Source organism: Pinus tabuliformis, chromosome X (genome assembly GCF_031772625.1).
Source record: "Pinus tabuliformis cultivar Carrire ecotype Pingquan chromosome X, CPIR1, whole genome shotgun sequence".
Lineage (NCBI taxonomy): Eukaryota > Viridiplantae > Streptophyta > Pinopsida > Pinales > Pinaceae > Pinus > Pinus tabuliformis.
This window is the reverse complement of record NC_142308.1, coordinates 1,662,273,048-1,662,286,982: the sequence shown is the minus strand read 5'-3', so window position 1 is coordinate 1,662,286,982 and position 13,935 is coordinate 1,662,273,048. Positions and strand designations below refer to the sequence as shown.

The 13,935-nt window shown below is 38.1% G+C and overlaps 1 pseudogene across 1 annotated transcript in view; it reads left to right on the top strand.

The window, feature by feature from the left end:
- Window positions 1-13,935, top strand: part of LOC149146386 (protein ecdysoneless homolog) — a 78,954-nt pseudogene that overhangs the window by 37,897 nt on the left and 27,122 nt on the right. Inside the window, exon 3 of the transcript XR_016264624.1 lies at window positions 1,404-1,549. The product of XR_016264624.1 is annotated as a protein ecdysoneless homolog (transcript). The remainder of the gene's footprint in view (window positions 1-1,403; window positions 1,550-13,935) is intronic.

Sequence of the window (13,935 nt, the reverse complement as noted above, 5' to 3'; positions counted from 1 at the left end):
TGTCTGGGCTTTTGAATCAGCAATGCACCACTGCATATCGTCTTGTTGCAGTTTGTTCCTCTGGCATACATCCATATAACTCATAGAGTCATATGTGAATAAATTTAATTATCTTTATTTCCAAAGTTATAACTTTAGGAATATTCAAATACTAAATTCTGCCATCTAGTAATTATAAACAAACCCATCTTTGGTTGGCCTTCCTCACATTGGCTTTGTTTTGATTTGCATGTTACAGTGTGTTGAATCCTTCCCTGTACATATTATAGTTCCCCAGATTCTTCATCACATCAAGCCCCTCTGCGTAGCTTTGACAAAATGCTAGAGTTTCATTCAAATATACTAGTAGATAATAAATACATGAAAGAAAGAAAAGTACTTGGATTGATTTTATTCAATGCTGTTGTGCCATAATACATAGGTGAGACAGAGAGAGGGACACACATTATCCAATAAGTTATGTAACAACCATTTCATAATTCTTAATTAATGAAGTAACTTAAGATGTGATTTGTGACCACATCATTAGATTAATATATAAAGTGATGCTATGGAAAAGGTACATCAAGTACATTACAAACTCTGAGATATGACGATTACAACTATTTACTCTTATAGAGGTGGACCAACTAATTCTAATAAGATTGCAAAAAACACTAAGAAGACATCCATACTTGAGTACTGTTTCATTGTTATTTTGTGAAATATTTTATAATCTGCAAAATTAATGGATATACTCCAGGTTATGATTGTGCAATATAGCTCTTAAGATGTGATTTGTGACCACATCATTAGATTAATATATAAAGTGATGCTATGGAAAAGGTACATCAAGTACATTACAAACTCTGAGATATGACGATTACAACTATTTACTCTTATAGAGGTGGACCAACTAATTCTAATAAGATTGCAAAAAACACTAAGAAGACATCCATACTTGAGTACTGTTTCATTGTTATTTTGTGAAATATTTTATAATCTGCAAAATTAATGGATATACTCCAGGTTATGATTGTGCAATATAGCTCATCATTCTTTGTTTTTTATTATGTCATGTTTTCGTTTCTTTCAGATGTAGAATCTTGTTTGCAAAATTCATCTGTGCTCAGAAGATGGATAACCAGTGGATAGAATGGCATTTTTTTAGGAAAACATCCTAGATTGGATATAGTTTTAGTGAGGCTGAGAATGATTTTTATGTACCATTCATAATCTTGGTATTTGTCTCACATTTCCTTGAAAAATAGATGTTTCCTTCAAAATGAAAAAATAATGGCCTTCTAGAGTGTGTTGAACATTTCGATTAACTAGTTTTATGAACTCATATATGTTTTGAAATGCGTATAATTTGTTGTCATGTTTCAATCTAACATTCTGAACTTGATTTTGCTGGTTTTCAGGAACTCTGAATCTATATCAATGGACATGAGACAATTCATTAAGGAATTAAAATTAGCAACAGGGCATGATAGAAAAAAGAAGGGTGTTTGTTCTGAGGAAGAATCTTTGGAGGATAGCGACTATTCTTCTTTAGACATGGATTTTGGTATTCTCTAAACTAGTTTTCCTCGTTTTCTTTTTCTTTTCCATTGTTATATGCCAAAGGAAATTTTTGACTCAGGGCCCCTGTCATGAATAAGAATTGATACTTACTTTCTTTTTAATTTTAATGTCAAAGGTTTTACAGCAATCTTTAATGCCACAGATTATTCACAATGCGTCTACATTGAATTTAGAAGTATAACATGGTTCATTCCTTCCTGTCTAAGTGCATCCTTCCTCCCCTCTGAAATCTCACCATCCATGTGAGGAGGGAATCTGCATGGAGTAGAAGGCCCATTGTATTGCTGTTGTATTTGAGATTCAATGAATGAGCCAAGCAATGCAAAGGTGTGCAAATCTTATCCCACTTGTTGACATGAATATCTTGTGTTGTGGTAAAAAAGGTCTCTGCTGATGTCTCATAGAAGGGGCACCCATTTTGTAAAATAATAGTCTTCATGGGGTCAATCATGGAATCTCACCCTTCATAAGCCTCTCCTAGGATGGGTCGGTCCATGTCTGCAAACCGCAATAAAGTGATAATAGGGTCCATGATTTAATGTTCAAATGTAATGTCCTCCACAAATTGAGGTTGAATGGACTTAGTAGCCTACTCGTCCCCTTGGGCTATAGTCCTTTATAAAGGGGACAAGAACCCAAAATACCCATTGTTGGGCAAATTTTGGGTTAGCTGGGGTTTTGAGTAAGCTACACTCAACCAATTAAGAAGATGAAACCCCTCAAGGAAGTCTATAAATAAAGGAAGATTGAATTCATTTGGGGCATCATTTGTTGAAGAACCTAGGGCACATGTAGTTAATGAGATTCTTCTCTGACTTGATAACTATTTGTGAGGCATTTTACTTTCTTATTAGCACAATCTTCTCTTTGACATTATTAGAGTGTGAGTTCTTTATTTCATCAAATAGCTACCAAAACAAAGAGACAAGAACACAAGAAGTTGGCATTCTGCCAAGGCCAAAACCTCTCCCTCTTGGAGAGGAAAAGCCGCACATAATTCTTCTTATAGAGATTCCAATTGACGAACACCAAGACCATGACCCTTGACTTACTATGCCATTCCAAGACCAAGACACCAATCCTCTCCTTTGTCACTGCTGAGTTCTTCATCATCACTGCTACTTCATTGAGGAAATCATTGTTGCACACCATTGCTGCCCCTTCGCTGATATCCTTGCTGCTTCTTTCCTGAGACCAAGATCATGATTGAGTTCAGTATGCTGAGAAAGCATTACTGTGTGATCATCGAGCTTCTTCTTGTCACAGTGAGATCACTGTAATCCTTCTTGTCAAGACAATGACTCCATTCAGTATGCCGAGACAGTGATATCATTACTATGAGATCATTTTACCATGATTATGTTGAGGCTGTGTGTACTACTGTGTAATCTGAGATCATCTTCATTACCGAGATCATAACTGTCTTCTTCCTGTGCTAAGACCTTGTGACTGTGTTCTCCTTGCATTGAGAGCTTTATTATCATATTTAAGCTGAGACTGATATCACTGAGAAGGTTACATTGTCCACTGAGATATTCGAGACTCTGTTCTTCCTGCACCCATCCGAAGTTGCATACTAGTCTGAGATTCACTGTGCTGTCCAAAGTTTCAGAGTGATTCGAAGTTGTATGCTTCCTGTGGTGACCCCAGCGGGGTATTTATAGTAGTCACGTCTCCATAAATAAGCCGACATTACAGTGTGAAGCGTTGTGTCTATTTATTGAGTCAACATGAGTGAATCTGATTCTTTTTAGGCCGACATGATTGTCTTTTACCTCGCTTGCTAGCAGTCTTCTTCTTTGGAGGATGGTGCTTGTCTTGGAGGGCTACTTGACACTAGGTTGGTCCATAGACATGCTCAAGAAGAGCTCTTTAACGTGACGTTGATTCTTTGACTTTTCTAGACCTATGGAATGAGCAACAAACTCATTCAAATAATTTACTAAAATAATATTTCTTTTTCTTGATGAGTACAAAGGTCAAAATTACATTTACAAATACCGAACCTAGTTACACTTTTCTTCAACATCATTGTGGATCAAATCATTTGTTCTTGAGCATAAAATCCGAGGGTTATCAAACCCCTTCTCTCTCTTGTCAATTTCAATGGTGAAAGATCACCCTAGTTGACACTTCAATTTCCTTCATTCTGCTCAAGCAAAGTGGGATTTTCTTTGTTTGGCACAGGGTTTGAAATTACATTGTGAAAGATTTGCGATTTTTGGCCTGGAAGGACAACAAAGCTCTCTACTCATTTCCCTACTCATTTATTTGGCATGAGAGTACCTTTTGAAGCATGGGCGAGGTTTTCTGAATTAGAATTGGGAAGGATTGCAAGTCAACGCCAGAGTTTGGGCAATTCACATCTTGAGAACAAAATCTGTTGGGGTTTTTTCCTAGCTATCTCCGCACATGCACGATAACACGTACACAGGCATACATGCATACCCGTATAGGCACATACAAGCATACATACACGTGCGCTGGCATACCCCCCTCATTACAGGGTTGGGCAGCTTAATGCCCATATGATAGCAACAATTTGCTATGCTACCATCGATCTTGATTTCTGCCACCACGCCGTGGAACATGATGGAAGTAGGATGCAGAGGCATCACAACTTTATGATATCTTGAACTGAGAAATCAACCAATCTTGAAGAATCCGCAAGATTGCAGAACAAGTAGAAAGATTTAAGGCTTGAGAAGATGTGTGTAAAGTGAATTTTGTGACAGAGCCACGACGGTTTTGGATAAGCTTCATAGTACAAAGAAGTCTGAAACGATAGCAAGGAATGTGAAGCTGTGGAGAATCGAACCTACCTGAGCCAGTTAGCGTAAAAGAGTTGTCAGGCCAGGAGGTAACTCCTCAAATTGAATTATATTTTTGCATTGAGATAGCTCATGGATATATACAAGGGGGGAGAGACTCTTGGGCGTCACCTCCCAACGTCTCTTCATATTCCTATTCTCCATTATTTACTATTTACATATATTTACATATATTCACCCAATCCCAATGATTAGGTGTCAACATTCCCCCCCTTAATCTGAAGGGATGTTGGTGAGTCCAAGCATCGTTCTGAACCTTTCAAACTTTTCTCTTCCAAGTGCTTTGGTGAAGATGTCTGCAATCTGCGCATTAGTGAAACAATGGTGTAGATGGATTGTCTTGGCCTCAACATGATGTCGAATCAGATGGTATTTTGTATTGATGTGCTTCGTTCGATCATGGAACTTTGGGTTCTTGGCCAAATTTATTGCAGAGGTGTTGTTAATCATAAGTGGAGTTGAATGCACTTGTTTTACCTGCAAATCTTTCAGAATTTTCCTGAGCCACACAATTTCCTTTGTTGCTTCAGCCGCTGACACATATTTTTCCTCTGTTGTGGAATCTGCTGGAACTGATTGTTTGCATGATCTCCACGAGACAACTCCTGATCTAAGACTCATAACATAACCTGAAGTAGATACCCTAGTTTCCTTGTCTCCATCGAAGCTTGAATCATAGTATCCAATCAAGTTGAAGTCACCCACCTGTGTATACTTGAGTCCAAAGTCTTGGGTTCCCTTCAAGTACTTTAGAACTCTTTTTGCAGTAGACCAATGTCCCTCACAAGGCTTTTGCATAAACTTGGAGAGGATTCCAACAACAAATGAAATATCGATCTGGTAGTAGTCTGGTAGTTGAGACTTCTTACAAGTTGTCTATACCTTATTGCATCCTCAAATTCTTTTCCTTCAATGGATGTGAACTTTAAGTTCTGTTCCATTAGAGTAGTCAAAGGATTGCACTCAAACATGCCAAACCTGTTCAATAGATCTCCAATATACTTCTTTTGAGAGAGGAATGTATACTTCGGATGTTGAGTTATTTCAATACCAAGATAGTAGTGAACATAGCCCAAGTCAGTCATTTCAAAACCTTTCCTCAATTCCTTCTTTATGGATGCAATGTAGCTCTCATTGTTCCCTGTCATCAAAAGATCATCTACATATACCACAAGATATACAACTGTTTTTCCAACTTTCTTGACAAACAAAGTTGCATCATCAAGATCATAATGTTTGAAGTTGAGTTTCAGAAGATGCTCAGTTAACTTTTCATACCAGGCTCGCGGTGCTTGCTTGAGGCCACTTGTTTGCATACTTTATGTTCATGCCCCTTCCCAACAAATCCTTCTGATGGGGACATGAAAACATTTTCTTTCAGATCTGCATTCAAGAAAGAAGTTTTTACATCAATTTGATGGACTTTCCAATCGTTCTGAGCTTCCAAGGCAAAGAGTGTCCGGATGGTAGCCCATTTTGTTGTGGGGGCAAAAGTTTCCTCATCATTGACCCCTTCCTTCTGTGCAAAACCTTTTGCCACAAGTCCGGATTTGTGCTTGTCAAGTGAGCCAATAGATTTATACTTGTTCTTGTAGACCCACTTGCAGCCAATTGGTTTGGTTCTCAATGGAGGATCAACCAACTTTCATGTGCCATTCTTTATCAAGGCATCATACTCCTTTTGCATCACTTCTTTCCATTCATCATGAGAAGCGACTTATTCGAAGGAAGTTGGTTTAAAATATGTAAACAAATTCAATTCACAATCATAAGAAACATCCATATCAACAGGTGAATCAAAATGATCTACATCACCTCCATTTTGCTTGGTTAAATTTCTTGTTCCTGTCTTTCCAATCTCATTAGGATGAACACTTTCAAGTGTCTTTGTCAGCCATTTTGGGGGACCTTTTTGAGATGGTCCAGGCTGCTCAGTTGATTGAGTTGGGATTGAATGAAGATTGAGTCTCCCAATTTTGTCAATCACATCACTCAAATTATCATCAGTGGCTGGAGCTACATGTTGGGGAGAGGGTGCTTCAGAAGAAGATTCCACAGATTGATCCAATATAGGAATCCCCCCTTCAAGATGTGTAATCTGATTATCAAATTTTTGAAACGATTTTGCATGTCCGAATTTATCCAAGCGATCAAGCTGCCGCTCAACAACATTGTCAACTTTGGAAGATTCAAGAAAGATTACATCTCTAGATACAACAAACTTCTTATTAACTTCATCATAGAGACGATCTGCTTTGGAGGTATTTGAATACAAGAAGATACACTTACGACTCCTTGCACCAAGTTTGTTTCTTTGTTCCTTTGGTATCAAGGCATAACAGGTGGAACCAAAGACCCTGAGATGCTTTATCGAAGGAATGTGGCCATACCACATTTCATAAGGAGTCTTCTTTCTAATAGCATTAGATGGACATCTATTCTTTACATACACAACACATAGAATTGCATCAGCGCAAAACATCAATTTTACATTCTTGAAAAACATCATGGAACGTACCATATTTACGATTGTACTATTCTTTCTTTTAGCTACTTCGTTCTATTCGGGATTATAAGGCACAATTGTTTGATGTTTGATCCCATGTTGGAGAAGATAGTTTTCAAATTCATTTGAAGTGTATTCTTTTCCATTATCAGTGCACATAGAGCCAATATGAGATTGTGCATAATTTTCAATCCATGTATGAAAGTTCTTGAATGTTTGAAAAGCATCAAATTTGTTCTTCAATAAATAAACCCAACACATTCTGGTGTAGTCATCAATAAATGTCATCATATATTTATTTCCATTTTCAAAAAGAAGATGCATTGGAGCACATAAATCTGAGTGAATGAATTCAAGTTTTCTATGTGCTCTGGAATGTGAATCATGAAAAGATTGTTTGCTATGCTTTCGTAGAATACAAGCCATTGGTTAAGTTTCCTAGGAATTGTAGGCAAACTAATGGCACCATTTTTCTTCAACAAGCGAAGGCTGTCATAGTTCAAGTGTCCAAATCTAGCATGCCATAAAAGACTTGATGGAAATGTACCTTCCTCATAATGAGAACTGTATGAGAAGTGGATCCTCATTCTTAGTTTTCCTACATGTTGCTGCCACCAGGCCCAAGCCAACATTGGCCTCTCTTTGCGTTTGGATGCACTCATTCTTCGACATGCTCCAAGACCACAGGGTGTGCGCAACAAATGGCTCTTAAATCGAAAGTAGGTGCTTTTAAATTGATAGTGTCAATAACATGTCCAAATAACATTCCCTCTCCTTTTTAATTTGACCCTAAGCCCTTGATGTCTTGAAACATGTCTTCTCAATGGATAGTTTTTCTCTACAACCTATTGTCTTGCTAAAATAGTGTTTTGTTTTTTGAAACATTTGAAGTTGTTGTTGTAGCCCCACATACAGCAAATGGAGCACCAGTATACCTTGGAGAAAATGGAGGGGGGCAACATTGGTGGGGGCATTTCTCCCTTTCCTTTAACCTTTTCCAGCTACCCTTGATGATTGACCCATGGTTTTTGTGAAATGTGGAAGACAACGGACAATTGTTAGAAAAAGCTTGAAGATTTGTGGACAAATCCACTTGCCAACACTTGGGATTCCTTCTAACACTACACAATAACCCTCAGCTGCACACTAAAACATCTCACACCTCCAACCTATTCAGTTAAATGAGCTCAAATGAAAGGAAAATATGTTTTTAAGTGTTGTGGGCCACTTTTACAGTGGACATGTGTCCAAATTTTGGGACACAGTGAGAGCATGTGTGCAACACATGTTTGACATTTGTCCTCTTCATAGGACACGTGTGTTGTATACAAACAATATTCCATTTGATATTGAAGAAGAAATATGTTTGTAACAAATGTATTAATTGATATATAATTGATAGAATGATAGAATGATTGATGTCACAATTGAGGGGCCCCATTATAAAAACTAGTTGGTGTGCCCTTTCATATGGAGAGTCGTGCCTTGTGGATGACACACCTTTACACCTTTTCATATATATTATATGTTATTATTATGTTTGTTGCATTGTTGCGCCCTTAAGGAAATGCTTTGTCCTCAAAGCATAATGAGCAGGATTCTCTCTAATTACGTACATAACTATTTTCATGGGTTTGACTTTGGCAAATTGAGGGTTAGTCATCTTCATTGCAAACCCCATCTTTTATTTTTTATTTATTAAATTTAAAATATTATTTTATTATTATTGTTATTGTTATTTTACTTTGCTTTTATTTATTTATTATTTTTTCCCTTTGAGGAAAAAATTGTAACTTTCATTAGATGTGAAAATAACATTCTGAATGTGCATAGAGAACACTGTTGAAAATTAACAGGTATGGGGTGAATTTCTTTGAATAAAGTTTCATTTCTGATCTTTCTAAATTGACTTTCAAAAAATAGAAAGTCATGTCTATTTTTGCAACCATGATTGTCCAAAAATAGTAAATCACCTTCCATCAATTCATAATCATATATACATGATGGAAATTCACTTAACTCGTCCTTAATTAATCTCAATTGTTTAATTTTTATGTTAATCAACAATATTATTATTTTTATTACTATTATCCTATTTATGATATTATTATATTATTATTAAAAAGAAATTCAAGTCTCTCAATCATGCGACTCAATCATGTCATATGTAACTCCCCTCAATTAATGCATATGTTACTCTTTCTCTCTTAATGGATTCATTCTTCTTTCTCTTTAATGATCTTACGCACCACCTCTTACACTCTCTTACACAGTTTAATGACTCGTCATAAAAAGATTCCTCTTACACCTCTTTAATGCATAAGTTACACTTCTTTCCTAAATGCATAAGTTACACTCCTCTCGTTTATGGCATAAGTTACACTTCTATTTTGGCATATGTAACTCCTCCAAAGAATAGGAGTTACTCCCTCATGAATTCAACCTCCTTGCTTGTGCCTCTCATCTTCACTTGACACCCTTGTGCTTGTGAAAGGAGAATTCGAACTCGAGAAAGAAAGAGTTGGAGAGTCTAGAGGAAGATTGAGAGAGAGAGAGAGAGTCTTGAAGAGCAAGAATAGATCTTTGAGAGCCAAAATGATTTAGTGTTTGCATCAACTATTGCTATCAGAGATCTTCTTCATATTTGGGTGAACTTCTTCATTCTCATTGTACTTTGTATCTCTCCTGAACAATTGATTTCTAATAGAAGAAGAATCTGGTTGGGTTTTCCCCTTGTGGGTTTTGCCCTGGTCATTGATCTAACTTCTCTGTGTTTCATTGAGTTCTTGGTTGTCTTCCATTGTGCATATAGTTTATATGGTTTATATTCTAACTACAATTACTTAACTTATTTTGCAGCATAAAGAGGTTTTAGGTTTAAATGATTGTAACAACATAGAACATAAAAATTTGAACACACTCAAAACATCATCCACATGTGGTTGCTTAACTTATTTTGCAGCGTTGGTGGTAGAATCCATGCTCTTATTCATTTGTGCGCTCTGTGATGTGCCATGTGCCTAAATCCTGTGTAGCACCCTTCATAGACAAAGCATGAACAACCCCATTTCTTTCCCTGGATCCGAACCACTTGAAGAAGATGGCTTAGTAGCTATCATTGGGTCGGGGCTACGTCTTCAACATTGGTTCAGAGCTGCTGCTACCGTTGAAGGGCCTTGGGGTGATATTGTTGTCCTCTGTCCCTTTTGGACCAACGCCTCCTCTTTTTTTTGCCCTTCTTTGCAAACAAATTGCTCACTTTTCTTGCCTCTATACGGGAGGGGGCATTCATCTAACACATGACCCAAATTATGACATTGGAGGCATCGAAAACGAACACCCTCATAGTCAAGTAGTTGCTTGTGAGTTATCCCCTTGAATGTTAAATTTATATCAAGATACAAACTCTCACGCATGTATATGTTTACCAGTATTCGCGCTATGGACATCATCCTTGTTTCTTCAAAGGACCGGTTTGCATCCACATATGCTCCCAACCTACTCCCAATCCTTTTGAACATGTCCTCAGACCAATATTGGAGAGGTAGGCCCGGCAACCATACCCATAGAGGGGCATTTCCCATCTTCTCTCGCCTTGCATCGAACAATGGAGATCATTTTTTCAAAAGAACCGACGAGGAGTCAATGCTTTATGGCTTGGACAATAGTCTACATGCTGCATCTGTCAACACAAATTTGAGCATGAACCAACCCTCGGTTAGGGTAGTGATTTTAGGGGTCTCTAATAATTCAACTTTCCAATCCTTTTCGCATTAGGCATGCAAAAATTCCACAAAAAAGAAGCAACCCCTGGTTCACCCAACAACCACCTTCTCTGTGGTTTCCACAACCTCCTCTATCTAAACATCTTCACCAAATACCATGTTTGCTTCGTTGGATCTTAGTCGCGTACACTTTCTTTTCTTTCTCTTTTTGCCACTTGAGGGGGGCTCGTGAGTGCGGTACCTTGATTTAGGGTTTCAACTTGTGTCTTCGACCCTAATACTTGCCCCGCATCATTCACTTGCTTCTCTCCGTTTAGAGTTGGTGCATCATGGATGAAGCCTTCTATACCTCCTAAATCCCGAGGAAGAGTTTGGTTTGCCATCCAAACCTGACTTGAAAAAACCCTCTCCTCGCTACCCCACCAGAGAAACCCTCTAGCTACGAAAACCTTAGACCGTCGAAGAGTTCTTCTAGATGACAGTGTTCAGAAGCCGTGAATCCACCAGAGAAAACACTTGAAGAGTTTTCCACTTGAGAGAGAGCCTAGTTTGAGTTGGAAATTCCCGTAAGAATTGGGGTATCCAACAGAAAAGGAGCCAACCCAACGGAAAATGGTGCAGAAACCCTAGACTGTTCTAACGTGGAACTAAATGTAGGTTTGATGGGGACTTCTGAGATTTCTGGAAATCGAGGAGAAATATTCACACCAACTTCCATAACTATTCCTCCAACTGGCCATTCAACTAAAGCTAGATGATGCTGAGGTGGCTTGTTTGCCCAGAAAACGATAACATCATCCAACTCGGGAGAAAAATCCACTAGCTCATTTATACCCTCAAAGTGAATATCACCCCCGTGCTCTTGACCGCTTACATTTTTTGAAGGAACATCAATCTGAACGGGCGACTTACTATTCTCCTTTGAACTCATCCTCTCCCTGTATTTCGTGCTGGTTCCTTTGAAACCCTAGCTACAAACAAAGGCACCTCACCGCAGAGCCATCTTCCAACTCTTTTGTTACTCTGACCTCAACTTTTATTTAACTTTATATATAATTTTATTAAGTAATTGAAAGTTTGTTATCCCCTTATTGTACGAACACAATTTTCACTATACAGATGCAATTTTTTTCACTTATTTGGTGTACAAAACATCTTCGAGTAGCATACAGTTGTACAAAGTTCGATGGGGACTCAGAGTTTCGCTGTTTGAGTTTGGACATACGGTTGGCTGAGTTTTGCCATGGATAGGGACAATGTTGGCATCGTTATTGTTTGTGATACCTTTGGTTCGGAGCCACCAAAAGCACTGCAAATTCGAAGCCAAGACCAAAAGCCTGATTAGTGGACTTAATTGAGGACACAAGGAATACTATCCAAGGGATTCATAGAACAATGGTGTTGTGACTTGGAGAATGCGGAAGTGGGTGTAGAATTTCAACAGATGTTCGTGTATAAGGATTGCAGAACCTTGCCATATATTGTGTTCAACCTGAGGGTTTTCTTGACGCTACTAAGATCCGAGAACTCAATGTACGCACATCCCTATGGGTTCCTGAGCTCATTTGTAGGAATGGTAACACAATTCATTGTCCTACAACACTCAAACTGTGTCTTCAAGTCTTTTGCTGTGCACCAATAATCCACGTTATCTTCGTAAATTGAGTACTTGTCACATTATTTTGTTTCTCCTCCCATCATCGCTCTTCCCTGTTTAGTTGACATCACCTCTTCTTGGATATTGTACTCCGTATTTTCATCATTAGCAGTGGTGGTGTTTTTGGTTGTTCCTATTGGTTGAAAGTGCCTGAAATCTGAATTTGAGGATGACGAAGGAGGTTGTTGCTGAATGGGGTGGTTGTTTGTGTTTCCATATGGTGGTCTCTATGATTTTTTAAAATTAGCAATGACACTTTTGAAATTTGTAGTCTGTAGCTATTCCCAAGGAAGGCGAAATCCTCAGTGACTATTGTTTTTGGGGTTCCAACTTTGACACTTATTTTGCGAAACACATTGATCTCTTGGGATTCGAGGACAAAGCCATTTCGGTAGAGGAAGGATTTCTCTATATTTAATGACGTCACCGTTGGGATGGGTAATTTACATGCTTCCTTGACAGATGGCATCTCTTCATTTTCCCCCCATATGGTATCATCAAAAGTGAAAATATTAGGCGCAAAGGACTTCATGAGGATATCGTAATGCAAGGATCAATTGTTGACTGCTAGAGAATCCATGTTTGATGGAAAGATGGTACTCGTTGCACTTCAAGGTCTTCCTCCAATTTGGGAGACATTTATTACAACTATAAGCAACAATGACGAGTTCTCGACATTTGATGCACTGGTTGGCAAGTGTACTCAAGAAGAAGCCAGGATGATTTCCAGAGGGAGAATTCAAAAGCATGTAGAAGGAGAGTCCTTTGCCTTTGTTGCTCAAGACAAGAAGAAAGGGAGAGGAAGACCATTTAATTCAAGAAGTCGACACCAACATCCAGGGACTCTCAAAGAATATTTAAGGACAAAGTTGAATGTTTCAAGTGCCATAGGTATGGACACTTTGCTAATGATTGTCCAGAAAATGAAAATGCGCCTAGGTCATACAACAACAACTATGGGTTCAACAACAAAAAGTTCAATAATAGAAGAAGAAGAGATGCTCCTGATGATCATGATGAAGACCTTCTTGCTCAAAAGAAATCAAGGAACACAAGGTATGGAAATAATGTAGCTGCTACTCAATGTGAATACTTTATTATTTCTGCACTTTCTAGCTCCTCCCCTCCAGATTTGTTTGATAGTTGGTTGGTAGATAGTGGGGCCTCTAGACACTTCACTGGGTATCGTGAAGTCCTCTCAGACTTGGTTGAGAGAGAGGCTAATTTGAAGATCATTTTCGGGGACAACTCTACTTATCTTGTGAAGGGTTTTGGTTCTGTTACGTTATATTTGGATTATGGGGAAATACATCTTCATGATCTTATGTATGTATCGGGATTAAAGAACCTTGTATCTATATCTACCTTGGCAAACAAAGGGATGAAATTTGCCTTCATAAGAGGAAAGGTGCTCACTTGGTCCATGGAATCTCGCATGAGGGATGAATTCACCATGGGATCTAGAATTCAAGGAGTGTATAAAGTAAATGGTGTTGGAAAATGCACAGTGGCAAATATCAATTCTTTTTTTGAATAACCTTAATATATGCTTGTGAACTTGGTTAATCTTCTTCTGTTCTTTAGTTAGATCTTTTCATCAAACAAATATCAAGAATGAAACGGTAACAACAGAGGACACAAAAATAAGGT